General features: G+C 43.7%; 1 long non-coding RNA gene across 1 annotated transcript in view; it reads right to left on the bottom strand.

Moving 5' to 3' along the window:
- LOC133364365 (uncharacterized) overlaps positions 1-15,616 on the bottom strand; it is a 31,513-nt gene that overhangs the window by 15,049 nt on the left and 848 nt on the right. The window lies entirely within an intron of this gene.

Genomic DNA, 15,616 nt, shown 5'->3' with positions numbered 1-15,616 from the left:
TCCCAGTCTGCGTCTGTGTTGGAATTGCTTTTAATATTTTTTTTATTTTAAACAATATGTTTTTAACCCTTTTTTAATGATGTTTTTAAACCTTTTTTTAAAAAAATATTTTTAAAGTTGTTTTGGTTTAATGTATTTTAAGGTCTGTTTTTATGATGTTTTGATGTGTTTTTAGCACTTTTGTTTGTCGCCCTGGGCTCCTGCTGGGAGGAAGGGCAGGATATAAATAACAAAACAAAATAAAACAAAACAAAATAAAATAAAATAAATAAATAAATAAAATAGACATGAGCGCAGCATGCACGGCATCCACAGTGATGGGAGAGATAGATGGGATGCATGGGCGGGTGCTGCGGTCCCAGGGCAGGCTGCTGCCTAAGGGCCCAGTCATGCCTGGTGCCAGCCCAGCCCTGCCATTAGGTTTCTAGGAGAGTCCCTAAAGCAATAGCTTGGGATTCAGCATAGAGTGAGGCAATCCTCTTTGTGTCTTTCCAGCTTCCAGTTTCACCTAAGACTAATTCAAAATCTATCTCCTGCCCCAGCCAGGTGAGGGGGGAGAGCTACCCTAATTCCTATGGCCATCTCTTGGCCATCTCTTTGAAGTGTAGATTAGCCACTCAACAGGCCCATTAACTCACAAAGAGACTGGCTTGGCCAGATGAAAAGAACTGGTATGCCTAGTTCATCAGGCCTCTCTAATAAAAACTGCATCCCTCTACAGATAACAAAATCACAGGCTGAAGAGTACCTACAGACAACATCCAGACCAACCTCACAATCCTATAACAATACTTTAAAATAGGAGTTACTAGCTACTAGGGTGGGTGGGAAATTTGCATTACCCAGTTTGCACTTTCCCAAGCAATACATGAACCCAAACCCAGCTATCCTCAAAATTCATATTTCTCCAGCCATAAATGTGCACAAATGTGTGTATATTATGGGAAGCGGTATATAAAATGCATATATTAGTGAAAACAACATACAAAACTGCATTATATGAAGCAAAATTGCTTGCAAAAATATGACAAATTTTAATGAGGACTTTAAAAAAAAATTCTCAGACTGATACAGCATTGTGGTGAACTGACCTTAAGATTGGGAAAGTAAGTGAAACCTAAATTGATAGTTCCATAAAAACATAAGAAGAGCCTGCTGGAGCAGGCCAATGGCCCATCTAGTCCAGCATCCTGTTCTCACAATGGCCAACTAGATACCCATGGGAAGCCTGCAAGCAGGACCTGAGCTCAAGAGCACTCTCCCCTCCTGTGGTTTCCGGTGGCAGGAAAACAGCTAGTATCATGTGGCTCCTGTCCATCAAAACTCATTTCCTCTTTATAATCCTAGGTACTGTATGCTGTATCTCCAGTGTCTGTAGGCAGGAGTTTCACTTTAGGAATGAAAGAAGCAAGGGCTTCCTGAGAGGTGATGATGTCATAGTAACAGCACACCAGAAAGCTTTTTCATGAGGCTAGGATCAAAGCGTTTCACACTTTCAGCTCTTGTATCAATATACCAATGAAAACAGAAAGTGCACCTGTTTGTACTTCCTATTCACGTGAAGCAGCAGAGACATGAATGAAAAAGCTGTTTAAGCCAAAACTTATTCCATTTTAAATTTCTCTTTGCGATCTCACCTGAGCTGCACTATAGATTTCCATCGCAACCAGCCTCACTAAGCAACTCACCTCAACCACAAACTTTTTTTTCTAGTTTGATGTGTTGTGAACTTAGAAGAGATCCCTGCCAGCAAAAGCAAGTCTTTTAGCTGCTGTTCTACCATGATATTGCCAATGGACCCAGCCAACAGACCCAATACTTTCTAAGTAGCGATCCATATAATAACCCATACCAGACAGTCAGGGCAAACAGTCCTGGATCAAAGATAATGCCCTATGCTTACACCAACCATCACTGATGATTTCTGAGTGTCCACGTTATCACAAGACAATGTGGCTAAAATCACTCTTTATACTGTGCCCTAATACTTCTAAAGTACCTCCAGCACAGCCGTTACACAGCCTGTTTGACACTGTGACTCTGTGCAACTTCCCTTCCAATTTAGGGCTATCCTTTGGTGTTGACCAGTGAACATAATCTGCTTTGGCTGTTGACCTGCCTTTGGATGACTCCTGTGGGTGAGTTTACACAGGGATCTCACTTCTGTAAAAATGGCTGTTATTCTTGTGTAGTTACGTGTTATAAATGTGCTCTCCCCACATGAAAAGATACTCTTGCTTTCTTAAAAGGAAGAAATGCAATTGTTGTATATCTTTTTCACATGTATTTGCAGGAGCATCAATGGAGCAGTTCCTCATCTTGTAGTGGGATTGCCCCAAAAGGTTGGTCATTGTATCCTAAATAGCTGAACAAGATGGTTAGTTGCCCTTCATTTGGGTTCCACTGACATTTCTCTCTGTGGTGCATTTCATGCAAACATGTGGAACTGTCTAATGCCATTCATAAAATTGGTATATACACCTTATACCAATTGTATGATCATCAGTCCCATGCTGTCTACTCTGACTGGCATCAGCTCTTCAGGGTCTCAGACCCTACTTTGAACTGGAGATGTCAGGGAGTAATGCTGGGACCTTCTGCATGCAAAGAATGTGCTGTACCACTACACTACGTATTGTTGTACTATGCTGGAGGAATCTTATCAGCCCACCAAATTATTTAATCAAAATGGGAAGCTACTTACTTCCATTCTGGCTTCCAGTTTGAATGAATTTATAATGCAATATTTTTCTCCAGGTCAGACTGGTTTTATGCCAAACGGGCAAATTTCGGATCCTAAACCTCTTGTATCGTTATAGACAGTCAAGTTCTCCCTTTGCCCTTCTCTCCCACAATGCATGCAAAGCCTTTGACAGGCTTAACTGGAACTTCCTCAGACCAATTTTGATGAAGCTGAACATGGGAAGACCTTTCATAATACTGTGCTGAGCAATCAGCAGCCAAGGCATGCTTGAATGGAACTGATTCTGGGGAGTCTACAATATTTTGAGGGAAGCAGAGCTGTGCATTCTCTCTACTCCTCTTTGCAATCTCCATAGAAGCACTAGCAACAGCCATAAGTTCCCATCCTCACATGCTGTACTTGGTCCATTGAGCAATGGAACCCCACACTGCCAGTTTGTTTGCAGATGGTGTAGCTTTAATGCTGGCAAACCCCCTAGAAGCAACTGCTGAAACACTAAACATTTTTACATGATATGGTAGTGTGGCAAGTTTTCAGGTAAACATGTCCAAGTCAGATACCATGTATGTGGGAGTCTCTCCAAGCTTTCAACAGCAAGTCAGGAAACTGTGTGGCTAGAATGCCCTCAAATTAAATCTAACCTAGTTGGGCTGCAAAGCAGTAAAATTGTAAAATTGCAAAGCAGTAAAATTGTCTATATTACTGAAATCCCTATTCCTGTTTCAGACTCTGCCAATAACCTTCCCACCCAAGCTACTACAGTCTTGGCAGAAATGATTAATAAATTTATACATAGCCATAAAAGTGCTAGGGTCAGTAACAAAATTAAATACAGCTCAGGGATGGTGGGAGGTCTAGACATGCCACATCTGAAAAGTTACTTTGATGCTTTCCAGCTACCACATCTATGTTCCTTGATTCATAATGAGATCAACAGATCACGGAACTGGTAAATCCATCAGATAAGGCTTTGCCTTTTCTTTCCTAAGGAGTTGAAATCAGAGCACATAGACAACCCTTACTTATATTTGACACTGCTGACATGGAAGTCTTGGTATAAAAGGCTTTTACCTCCACTATCTTCACTGCTGTCATTTGCTTATCACCCTTCCATTGTTCAGACAGGTCACATCTTTAAGTTAAGAAACATGGGAAACAATAAATTTATATTGATTAAAGAAATGTTTATGAAAGCAACTTACCTATTCCTGGGACAGGTTAAAATAACATCTTACAGGGTGGAACTGAACTGGTTTCAGTACAACCAGTTAACTCATTTTCTTTTTAAACCCGACATTGGTCAGGCAAGGGAACTTATCTCCTTTGAAAAGCATCTCTTGACTGCGTGACATGATTCACACAAGTTGGTCTCATGAATTTACAAATTATTGGTTACAGCCGCCTTGTGGTCACTAACAGGGGCAAAATTAATGTGGGATAATGAATTAGATCTAACAATCACAGAGGAGCAGGGTTGCCAGGCTCAGGGCCTGAGACTGATCCTGTATATTTAGGAGAAGAGAAAGTCAGTTAAGTGCAAGTGTTCTTGCAACACTGAAATGGGAAAAACGACAAGGTGGAATTCTCCCTTCTCCCTGCACAACTTTTAAAAATACAAAAGACCTCTTGGCTGTTAATGGATTCCAATCAGGATGTGTTTCGTAAAGAATAATCTTACACATGGTAGCAGCACGCCTTGACAGTTGCTTTGATGGAGAAATTGACCTCACAAATTAGACAAGTACAAGTCTGGGCAAATAAAGACAAATTTGCTCTCATATGGTTTCTGCTTATTTAGTTTATTAATAACTCTGACCAAATTCATTTACCTCCATCCTCACATCATCATTTGTGGAGAGATACACTTGGTTGTTATACATGCATATAAAATATCTATCATGTGTTAAATTTACCAATAGCTGGTTTGTAAACTTTTATTTGCCTGCATGGTTTTTCTTTTTTGCACAAGACATACAGAAAAGTTAATAAAAACAATTCTTAAAAAAAAGCAACTGCCTTAAAGGTCCAGAAACCAGAGCTGACTCTGCCATTAAAGCAGCAGCTATGCCAACTGTACTGACATTTCCTGTGCTGAAAGGAATCCTTTCTAACCCAGCAAAGTGAAATTGGGAACTGCAGAGACAAAAGGTAATCTGCCACCTACTGAGGTCCATCCCTCATTGGAAAGGGACACTTACAAACTGGGATATTCTCCACAACTTCTCATGAATGTGTTATTTCACAGTGAAAATAGCCAGCAGCAGATGGGTATTAGCTTGAATTGCACAGTGGAAGCTCAGAACCTGACCCCACTGCAGTGCTGAATGTGTTGTAACCATTTATGAGACATTGTCACACCCTCAAAAGATAGGCTCGAAAGAGTTTGTTTATGAGGATCTGGGATTATTCCTTGAAAGCTGCAGCCTGCTTGCGCCTAGACTATGCAGATGATCATATTGCAGACACAATGGTCACATAACAGTTTATTAGTAGTATACATTCTTCCCTTGGCCATTTCTTTATAGATAGTGTTTCCTATTTCAGTTCTGAATTGTCTGTTTTTCTTCTTCTGTGAATTACTGGATATTGCCACTGATAAAAAGAGATGTGAAATTCCCCCCAAACTGGACTCTATAGATTACATATTCTAAAGATTATGAAAGTATTGTTATGAGTGGTGCAAGACTTCCAGGGATTCTTGTGCTTACCCAGGGTTTGGTTTCCTTGGAGTGAAGGTCAGCAGTGACTGTGGTGTCTTTAAAATATATGGTTTATTTACACATTTATACAACCTGAGCATAAGATGGAAGGGTCCACAGCATTAACAGTCCCACAGACCTTGTTACCTATCAGGCTTCTAGGGAGGCACCCCAAAGCCATGGCTTGGGATTTGGCTCATAGGGCAAGCCTCTCTGTGTGTTTCCAGCTTCACCTAGACTAACTCTAACACAGAGAGAAAGTACTGGGGGGGGGGAGTGAGGAGCACTCTCCTCCAAGAGTTCCTATTGCTATTCAGGACTTCTCTGAACCACAACCTTACATACGCAAATTAGTCCATTCAGGCCAGAGTGATTAACCTATGAAAGGAACTTGTTTGACCAGTTTCTCTGCTACTCCTCCACTTGCACAGATTCCAAATCAGAGGCTGGAAAGGGGTCCCAAAGACACCATCCATTCCAACCTGCCAATCCTATGACAGTATGTAGACACTTTCATTTTTCTTATCTTCTTGGGTTTCACTCAGTGCTGTTCAGCATCCCACAAGAGACCCTCATGGCTGAAACAAATGCAAGGGGAGAAAGAATTTCCATTCCTGTGGAGTCTCTTTCATTGCTATGGTGGTGGCTGACCTATGGCATTGCTGCTATACCACCACAGCATTTGATGAGGAGGTGACAGGGCCACAGAAATATTCCCTAGAAGCCCTGGATGTCCTACCAGAGGCAGCACTCATGTGTGGTTTGTAGAGTAAACTGTCTGACTTAGAAAACAGCATACCTCAAAGTGAGCAGCTCAATTGCTTGCTGGGACAGACTTTCACCACATTACACCACTTCTGAAAGAAATGCACTAGCTGCCAATTAGCTAAATTCAAGGTGCTGGTACTAATGTACAAAGCCCTTTGCATCTTGAAACTACAGGTGTTAAGGCCCGGGGGGAGAAAAACAGAAAAATTAAGGGAAAAGCCTCTCCCCCCCAAACTTTACCAGGTTTTTTTCTGGGCCTTCACATTTCTACTTGGGACCAGAATACTTAACAGATAATCTCATCCCTTATACACCAAATCATCACCAGGCAGTCGATTCCATATGATACAGGAACTGGGCCTTTAGAGGAGTGGCACCTACCCTTTGGAACAACCTCCTGTTGCATATTAGACAGGTGCCTTTTCTACTGTCTTTCTGCACTTATGAAGACCTTCCTTTTTCAACAAATTTTTATCCTAGTCTGTATCTGTACTGGATTTGAAATTGTTTTTAAATATGGAATTCTTTTTTATTGTATATATGGAATTATTTTTATTGTTGATGTTTTTACTATTGAAATATTTTATGGGAAGTGATTCAAAAATGGAGTAAAATAAAATAAATAGCAGGGAATGTTCTCATCCGCATATAGATATGAAGAAAAGGAAGATCTCCCCCAGTCACTTCTTATGGAGGCCCCCTCTTCTTCAAACTTACTTCAGTATACAACTTACTATTTCTTGAAATCATCGTCACAATTGCATATACTTAGCGCTGAATTATGATATTTAGGTAGCAAACACAAGGCTACTGAAAACCAAGAGGGAGTTATCAACGTGTATAGGGGAACCGCAAAAGTTAAAGTAAAAAAAAATCCAGGCGGGGAGAGGAGGAACTAAGAGGGAAAAGAGATGCTCAGAGGAACCCAATGAGAACAGAACCCAAGGAAAAGAAAAGCAGGGAGGAGGGGGAATGGAATGGAGTATCCTGAAAGGAAGTATGGCTGATATCCTGATCAGGAAAACTCCAGGCCTGAGAATGATTCTGTATCTTTAAGAGAAGAGAAGATTCAGCCAAGTGCAGGTTTTCTTGCAACACTATAATGGGAAAAACCACAAGGTGGAATTCTCCTTTCCCCCTGCTTTGTGTTTTTTCCTTTGTGGTTGGGCCTGGCAACCAAGAGGTCGTTTGTGTCTTTAAAAGTTGTGCAGGGGGAAGGGAGAATTCCACCTTGTGGTTTTTCCTATTACAATGTTGCAAGAACACCTGCAGTTGGCTGACTTTCTCTTCTCCTAAAGATACAGGGTCGGTCTCAGGGATTGAACCTGGCAACCCTAGTGATCGCTGTGCATTGTCCAAGGGTGCTGTTGTGAGGATTCTCCTTCTCTATTCCCTGCAGAAGAACCCCTTTTATTCCCACAGGGATTGAAAGACAGTAACAAAACAGAGAATGTGGGTGGGAGCATGCAGGAATGTCAAAGCAAACACAGATCAAAAGAGATCGCAGCTACTACCTGTCCCTTCCTTCAATTGTTCTAGTGCTTAAAATACAGAAGTTAGGGTGAGAACTTTTAGGCTTGCTTCAAAGCTGCTAATGTTTCTCTCCGGCCTCCACACAAGTGCCTATCCAAACTCTTTTAATTATTACTAAGAAATTGCTTCTTTTTTAATTATGCTATCCGAATTTCCAAAAACAGTAACAAAAACACTGTTTGGGGAATTGTCCCTGAACCCCTTCTTCACCTATTTTTCTAATTCTCTTTCCAAGCCATTTATGTGGACAGCTGTTGCACTGGGAGCTGGGATTTCTGCCAGCAGGTGGTTTGGCTGGGGTAGCGAGGAGGGAAAGAGAAGCCTGGATGCCGAAGAGACAGAAATTGCAGCCCCACATATCTCCACTCTGAAGAGAGCCCTCATGAAATCATTCCTGAATCTAAAGTACAACAATGCTCTTCAAAAGGAGAGGGGATCTGCAGGGAAAGAACAAGCAAATATAGGAGACGGATTCTTCTTCTCTCTTCACTTTCTTTAACAAAGGGCACCAAACTGGGCAGAAGGTGCTAGGCACTAGAGCAAAGGCTACGAGGTGTATGAGAAGCAGTGACAGAGTCACCTGATCAGTGCATCAAGGCACATGTCAAAACCACACCTCTTGGAATAGCCCACATTTCTGCAACCTGTGTTGCTCTTCCAGGCTTTTCTGCTTTTTTTTTTTAATTTACAGTTGAACTTTCTGCACTGTAAAAAGACATGAAAAAACACAGCAGGTTAATGATTTGATCAATATTATAGATTTTTTTTAAAAAAAATTCAGTATCAGGCTCCTTTTAACATGTGTTGGGGTAGGAGTAGTCAGGGGCCTGCCATTGAGGTTATATTGAGCAGGGGACGTAATAGCGGTGGGAGGCAGACTGGCTGTTACAAGGGAAGGGATACAAGACATCTTTGGGCTTGCATCCTTTCCGGTCCCCCTTCCAACCCTGGGGACACTGGTAGCTATGCTGGGAACTCCCTGGATCTTACTGTCCTGCTGATGAATGCAAGGTCAGTGACTAATAAAACCACTTTAATTCAGGATTTAATCCTGGATTGCTTGTATTACCAAAACCTGGCTAAATGACCAAAATGGAAGAGGTCTCTCTCAGCTCTGCCCACCAGGTTTTGTGGCACTCCAGCAGCCAAAATCCAGGGGATGGAGAGGCTGGGTTGCAATTGTCTGCAGAAAATCCATCTCCCCTGTCAGGTACCCTGTCCCTAACACCTCCAGCTTTGAGTGTGTGTGCCTGGTGTTGGGTCAGGGAGACAGAGTGGGGATTCTGTTGGTGTACAGTCCACCCTGCTGCCCAACAGTCTCCCTCCCTGAGCTGATGGAGCTGCTCTCGGAATTGGTGTAGGAGTTCCCACAGCTGATTGTCCTGGGTGACTTCAACATACATGCCAAGGTTAGACTCCCAGGTCCGGCTCAGGACTTCATGGCTCCTATGACAACCATGAGGACACACACTTGATCTTGTGTTTTGTTCGGGACAGGAAGAAGGTGATCTGAGGGTGGAGGGGTTCTTAGTGACTCCATTGTCATGGACAAGGTTTAGACTTTGTGCCCCTGTAATCTTTGCAGGGGTGAAGGACCGATTAAGAGGGTCTGCCCCCGGAGACTCATGGATCCAGATGGTTTCCTGAATGTTCTGGGGCATGTTCCCAGCATGGCTGGCGATACTGCCGAAGCCCTGGTCAATCTCTGGAAAAAGGAGGTGACCCGGGCGGTGGACACTATTGCTCCAAAGCGCCCTCTCCCATCAGGGAAGGCCCATAATACACCTTGGTTTACTCAAACCTTGGGCCTGATGAAATGGCAGGGACGACGGCTAGAGCGACGATGGAGAAAAACTCAATCTGCTTCCGACCAAACACAGGCTAGAGCTCATTTTCAAGCCTATTATGTGGCGGTGATGTCAGTGAAGAAAGTTCACTTCTCTGCCACCATTGCATCTGCTCAGTGTTGTCCGGCAATGCTTTTCCGGGTGGTCTGGGGTCTTTTGGGCTCTGGCCCTATATTAGACTCTGAGCCCTCAGTTGCTCGTTGTGACATGTTTGTGAGGCACTTTGCAGATAAAATTGCTCGCATCCGGACAGACTTGGGCTCCTCATTAACTACAGTTGTGCCAGATGCCCCCGAGGCTTCCTCTGGTCATTTTTCTATGGATACTTTTCAGCTTGTAAAGCCTGAGGATGTGGACAGGACTCTGGGAGAAATAAGGGCCACTACGTGTTCTCTTGACCCTTGTCCATCCTATTTAATCAAATCTACCAGAGTGGGAGTGGTTGACTGGTCGGTATATTTAATTAACATCTCCCTAAGGGAAGGTTCTATGCCAGCATTGTTGAAGGAAGCTGTGATAAGACCTTTGTTAAATAAGCCTTCGTTAGACCCTGCGGATCTTAACAACTTCCTCCCAGTCTCTAATCTCCCCTTTCTGGGCAAGGTGATTGAGAGGGTAGTGGCTGCTCAGCTCCAGGTTTTCCTGGATGAATCGGACTATCTAGACCCTTTTCAACTAGGCTTCAGGCCTGGTCATGGGACAGACTGCCTTGGTCACCCAGCCTGATGACCTGTGCTGGGCATCAGACAGGGGGAGTGCATCCCTGTTGGTGCTGCTGGACCTCTTGGTGGCCTTCAATGCCATTGACCATGGTATTCTTCTGGGCCGTCTAGCTGGGATGGGATTGGGAGGCACTGTTTTACAGTTGCTCTGGTCCTACCTGATCAACAGGACCTAGAAAGTGGTGCTGGGAGATTACTGCTCGACCCCCTGGCCACTGGCCTACAGGGTACCGCAGGGTTCCATTCTGTCTCCCATGCTCTTTAACACTTATATGAAACTGCTAGGAGAGGTCAGCCAGAGATTTGGAGTGCAATGTCATCAATACGCTGCTGACACTCAACTCTATCTCTCCCTACCACCTGATCGCAGGGAGGCAGGACTCATCCTAAACCAGTGCCTGGAGGCTGTGAAGGGCTGGATGTGGGCTAACAAACTGAAACTTAATCCGGACAAGACAGAAGTGTTGCTGGTCAAGGGGAAAACTGCACCAGGGATAGGGTTGCAACCTATTCTGGATGGGATTGCACTCCCCTTGAAGGAGCAAGTCCACAGTTCGGGAGTCCTCCTGGATCCTGCCCTGCTGCTCGAACATCAGGTGGCTGCAGTAGCCAGGAGTGCTTTTGGCCAACTCAAACTGGTCTACCAGCTGCATCCGTTCCTGGAAGAAGTTGACTTGGCCACAGTGACACATGCATTGGTGACATTGAGGCTTGATTACTGTAACACACTCTATGTGGGGCTGCCTTTGAAAACGGTTCGGAAATTACAGTTGGTTCAAAATGCAGCAGCCAGAATGTTAACTGGAGCACGGTGCAGGGAGCATACCACCCCTGTGCTTTATCGACTCCACTTCTCCCAATTTGTTTCTGGGCCCAATTCAAAGTGCTGTTTCTGACCTTTAAAGCCCTAAACGGCCTTGGACCAATGTACCTGAGGGACTGCTTACGTCCATATGTACCTGCCTGTGATTGAAGATCAGCTGCCTCTGGTCTCCTCTGCGTGCCTGGAGTGAAAAATGTTAGACTGACAGGCATGTGGGTGAGAGCCTTTTCAGCTGTGGCCCCCAATCTTTGGAATACCCTACCCCAAGAAGCCCGCTCTGCTCCCTCCCTGATGTTTTTCCGGAGACTTCTGAAAACAATCTTGTTCCGGAGAGCCTTTGGAAGGAACTGAGAATAGAGCCTGACATTGACTTTATGCCTTCCATGTTAATTTTTACCTCTGTAGTCCCTTTGGTACCACTCCCTATATTATATATATGTGTGTGTGCATATAGTATTCTATGTATTTTAATTGCATTTTATGTATTTTAATTTATTTTAATGTTTTTGTGATCTTTATTGTGTACAATGTTTATTATGTACACGTTCAATTTTATTGTAAGCCGCCCTGAGTGCCCTATTACAGGGTAAAAGGGCAGGATAGAAATAGTTTAAATAAATAAAATAAATAAATAAATGAGACATTGGCAACAGTTCTTTCAAAAAATTATTAGATTTTTTTCCAGAATGAACAAATCCAGATTACATTAAAAAAAAAAAAAGGCTGGCATTTTGAAGCAAACTTTGTTGCATGAACCCTGCAAAAAAAAACCCGGCATGCATGAAGAGCACCAACTCCACAACAAACGCCAGCCTGGAAGCACCCCTCCTCTGGAAAACAGCTGGTGCAGCATAATGACTAACAGCACAATCCCATGCTTGCGTACTCAGAAGCAAGTCCCACCATCTTCAATGGGATTTATTCCCTAGCAAGTGTGTTTAGTGCTGCAGCTGAAGAGGCTGATATATCTGAATTGTGCAGTTGAGCCTGTGCCATAGAATGTGTGGGTGGGGGTGGATGAAGAACCCATGGCAACTTCTGCTTTAATGTTACTTCTGTTTTTGCCTTCAGATCAAGAAAGTGTGGCTGGAAAAAAGAGGCTTGAGAAAAAAGGGAAGAGAACACGGGGAACTAAGGCGGAATAGGCCATCCAGAGAAGGGGAGCTCTGAAGAAACCTTACAGTACATAAGATATAAAGTGACTGTATGCTGTGGGCGAAGAGAGACAGGAGTGTTAGGAAGGCTGGTCGAGATACAGAGTGATTAAGGAAGAAATGGGGCAAAATAGTCAGTGGCCTGGAGATGGAGACATGCGGAGATGATGGAATGAGGAGCCAAGGAGAAAATTGGGAACAGAACACAACAGAATGGATTGTGCAACACTAGCAAGAAGTAGTGGTGGCTGGTGCCCACTGGAGCTGGTAGGGTGGAAAGGTGGGAGCCCAACAGGAGGTGAAGCCAGAGCCAATGACAGGCAGAGCCAACTAATTCTAGTTTTGTCCTCCCTGTTGTGTTTTATAAGGGCAAAACTGAGGCTAAGGAGGAGGAAGCTGACAGGCAAGGCCGCTCCCTGGACTGGTTATAAGTAAGAAAACAGGCAGATGTGGGTTGTCTGAAGGCACACTGGGGTAGGCACAGCAGTGCTCCATCTGCTCTAATGGACCAACCTCCAAGGAGGCTGGATCAGGCAAAGGAGAAAGCCAAAGGGGCAGAGGGTTGCTGGGTTCAGAGGGGAATCCTGCCAGTTGCAACTTCTACAGCCACTGCAGTGCTGGCAATCCCTGAGGGGGAACGAGAGCCAAAAGGTGGGGCAGGGACTTGATTTCAAACGCTGATTTGAGCTAATCAGCTCATTTGATTGCAGGGTCCTTATACTAAATGAATGTATTTGAAACCCTCACACAGATAAAAAAAAACCCATTATTCCCAAACCAACCTCTTGTAGGTATCAGCCTTATTTCTCTTAAATTTTAGATATAAATTGCATGGCATTATATTTTATTATGTGATACACTTTTACAAAGCTTGATAAACATAAGCTGCTGATGTGAAAGGTTTTCCCAGGCCCACTTATGACATCAGGGAAGTTTCATTCCACAGCAGATGCTGGGCCATAAGCCAAATGAGAGTTCCGTATCAGAACATTAGTTTCGTTAGCTTTGTACTCCACAGTCCAAATTGTGATGAAATGCAAACTCCACCCATTTTTAAATAAGGTATATAAATATATTTCCATGTCCAGGGCCACTAACTTCTGAAGAAGTTCTTAAGGAGTTCTAGGAAGTACAGTTGTGTTTTGAGCTCCTATAACATGGAGGCATTGGCTTTCACAGAGGGGCTCAACCTTCAGAGAGAACTAAATAAACCAAGAAACAGCAGGATTGTTCTGTGCCTTGTAGCCTATTTGGTCATCTTGATGTTGGTGTTACTTCCATTTTTGATTGCCTGCATTCTTCTCCATCATAAACAGGTAAGCAGAGAGCAAATCTCTAAACAGATATTATTTAAAGGATTTTTAACCCACTCTTCAGCTGAAAAGGCTGCCAGAGCAGGGAAAAGGAAAACAAGCAAACTGAGGCACCAGTTCTCAAGAATTTGCAAAGTTCTTATAATGATCAACCTGAGGGAAAAGAGCCCAATGGAGCTGGTCCCTTAACAGAGCCAAAGGGGTGCGCCCCGCTTCCCATCTCTCCTACTGCTATAGCCCAATGATGTTAACATGTTGACAATTTGCATTAATTACTAAATGTAACCGTTTTATGTCTGGGGTAACTTCGTGGAAAATATAACGCTGGAACTTTCCAGCACTGGTGCAAGGGAATTTTAAGTAAGAGCCAGTGTGGTGTAGACATTAGAATGTTGTGACTGGGGAGGCTCAACTTCAGGTCCACATTCAGCCATAAAGAGACTTTGGGCCAGTCATGCTCTCAGTCAGTTGCTGTACAGATAAAATGGGGAAGGGGAAAGACCATATCTGCCGTTTAGAGCTCCTTGGGATAAGAAATGACAAATAAATCTCTGTGATGCTCTACATGCTCTAATTGCAGGAGTGGGGAACCCTTTTCATCTCATAGGCCACATTCCCTTGTGGACAATCTTCAGGGGGCTAGATGTTAGTGGTGGGTGAAGCCAGAGGTAAAACTGGGTGGAGCAACAAATGTGACTCTCACCTTTGGAAATAGGCTACATTTCAGCCACACAAGTGTCAGAGATTTCTACAAACCCACAGGCACCTACCTATCTTCAATCCAGGCAAGCATGAAGCATTATCATCATGCATGCACATTCCAGCCAGGGAAAAGCACTCAAGGCACGCGTGGAGCAGGGTCAGTGCAAAGTGGGGCCTGGGAAGGGGGTGTATGGCCTAGGGAGAGTCCAAGGTTCAGATATAAAGGCCTGGAGGGCCATATTTGGCCTCTGGATCGGGGATTCCTCATTTGTGCTCTATGGAAAGGTATATTTAGCTATTTCTTGTTAGTAGGAAGGGGAGCTGAGACAAAGCACTGCAGCTTGTCCAAACAGCATCTTGCACAAGGCAAACTGGTGAACTGTATCCTGCCATTCTGGTCACCAGCTGCAATTCCATGAAAATGGTTTATTACAATATCAGATGGAGGGAAACAAGCCAATCCCATTAGCTTCCCTTTCAAGCTTATTGGTCAAAGGGAAGGTATGTCTGAGATTAAGCCAGCTGTGCCTTACTCTTTGAGGTATACCTTATGCAGAGTTTTAAATTAAAAGGCAAAGTCTAGTAAGAAAATCAAGAAATGTCTCTAAATCAAGGTTTTATGGGGCATCCAGACTGCAATCTCATGCATACCTGTGGGGAAGACCTAGTGCATACAGTGAGACTTAAGACCAAGATAGATGTGATGCTAAAGGCATAACTGGGAATCCAGTTTGTGTTTGTATTTTTAAAAAAATCATAGCAGACATGGCTGGACAATTTTCTTTGCGGCCATAGTTCATAGGGAGATTATTTAACCGTTTCTTCTCCCACTGCAGTCCTGATGAAAGTCAACCATCCCACACCAACCTGATGAAAATGCTGCCATTGTTGCTATTCACTAATGAAAATTTCTCTTCCAGAGCTAACAACGGGGAACAGAGGAGTGGGTAATTTTCATCAAAACCAAAATGGACAGGACAGAGTTAAACCTCTCCTACGCATGTGCTCTGGTCCCAAAGAAAATGTCCCCCCATTACCCATAGTTATAATAATAATAATCCAACATGATTCCCAAGGTTATGTTTAGCATCTAGTCCGGCACTTACTTCCAAGAAACATGCATAGGATTGGGTTGTAAATCTATTTACTGTAAATCAGGCGTCATCTGCTCAGCTCAACTGGACACTTGAAAACACAGGCCCCAACAAAGAGAAGTACTTTTAAGTTGCATTGGTTGACACAGGAGAGTTTGGGGGCCGGGGGAGCACTTGCCGGGGAAGGTTAGCCTCCGCCTTCTTATGCCTGTCAGTTCTTGCCTGCCTGTCTCTCTGCCCCCTCCCATTCCTCAGGA

This window comes from Rhineura floridana, chromosome 1 (assembly GCF_030035675.1).
Source record: "Rhineura floridana isolate rRhiFlo1 chromosome 1, rRhiFlo1.hap2, whole genome shotgun sequence".
NCBI classification, from domain to species: Eukaryota; Metazoa; Chordata; class Lepidosauria; order Squamata; family Rhineuridae; genus Rhineura; species Rhineura floridana.
The sequence above is the reverse complement of the archived record's forward strand: the minus strand, read 5'-3'. Positions and strand labels throughout refer to the sequence as shown.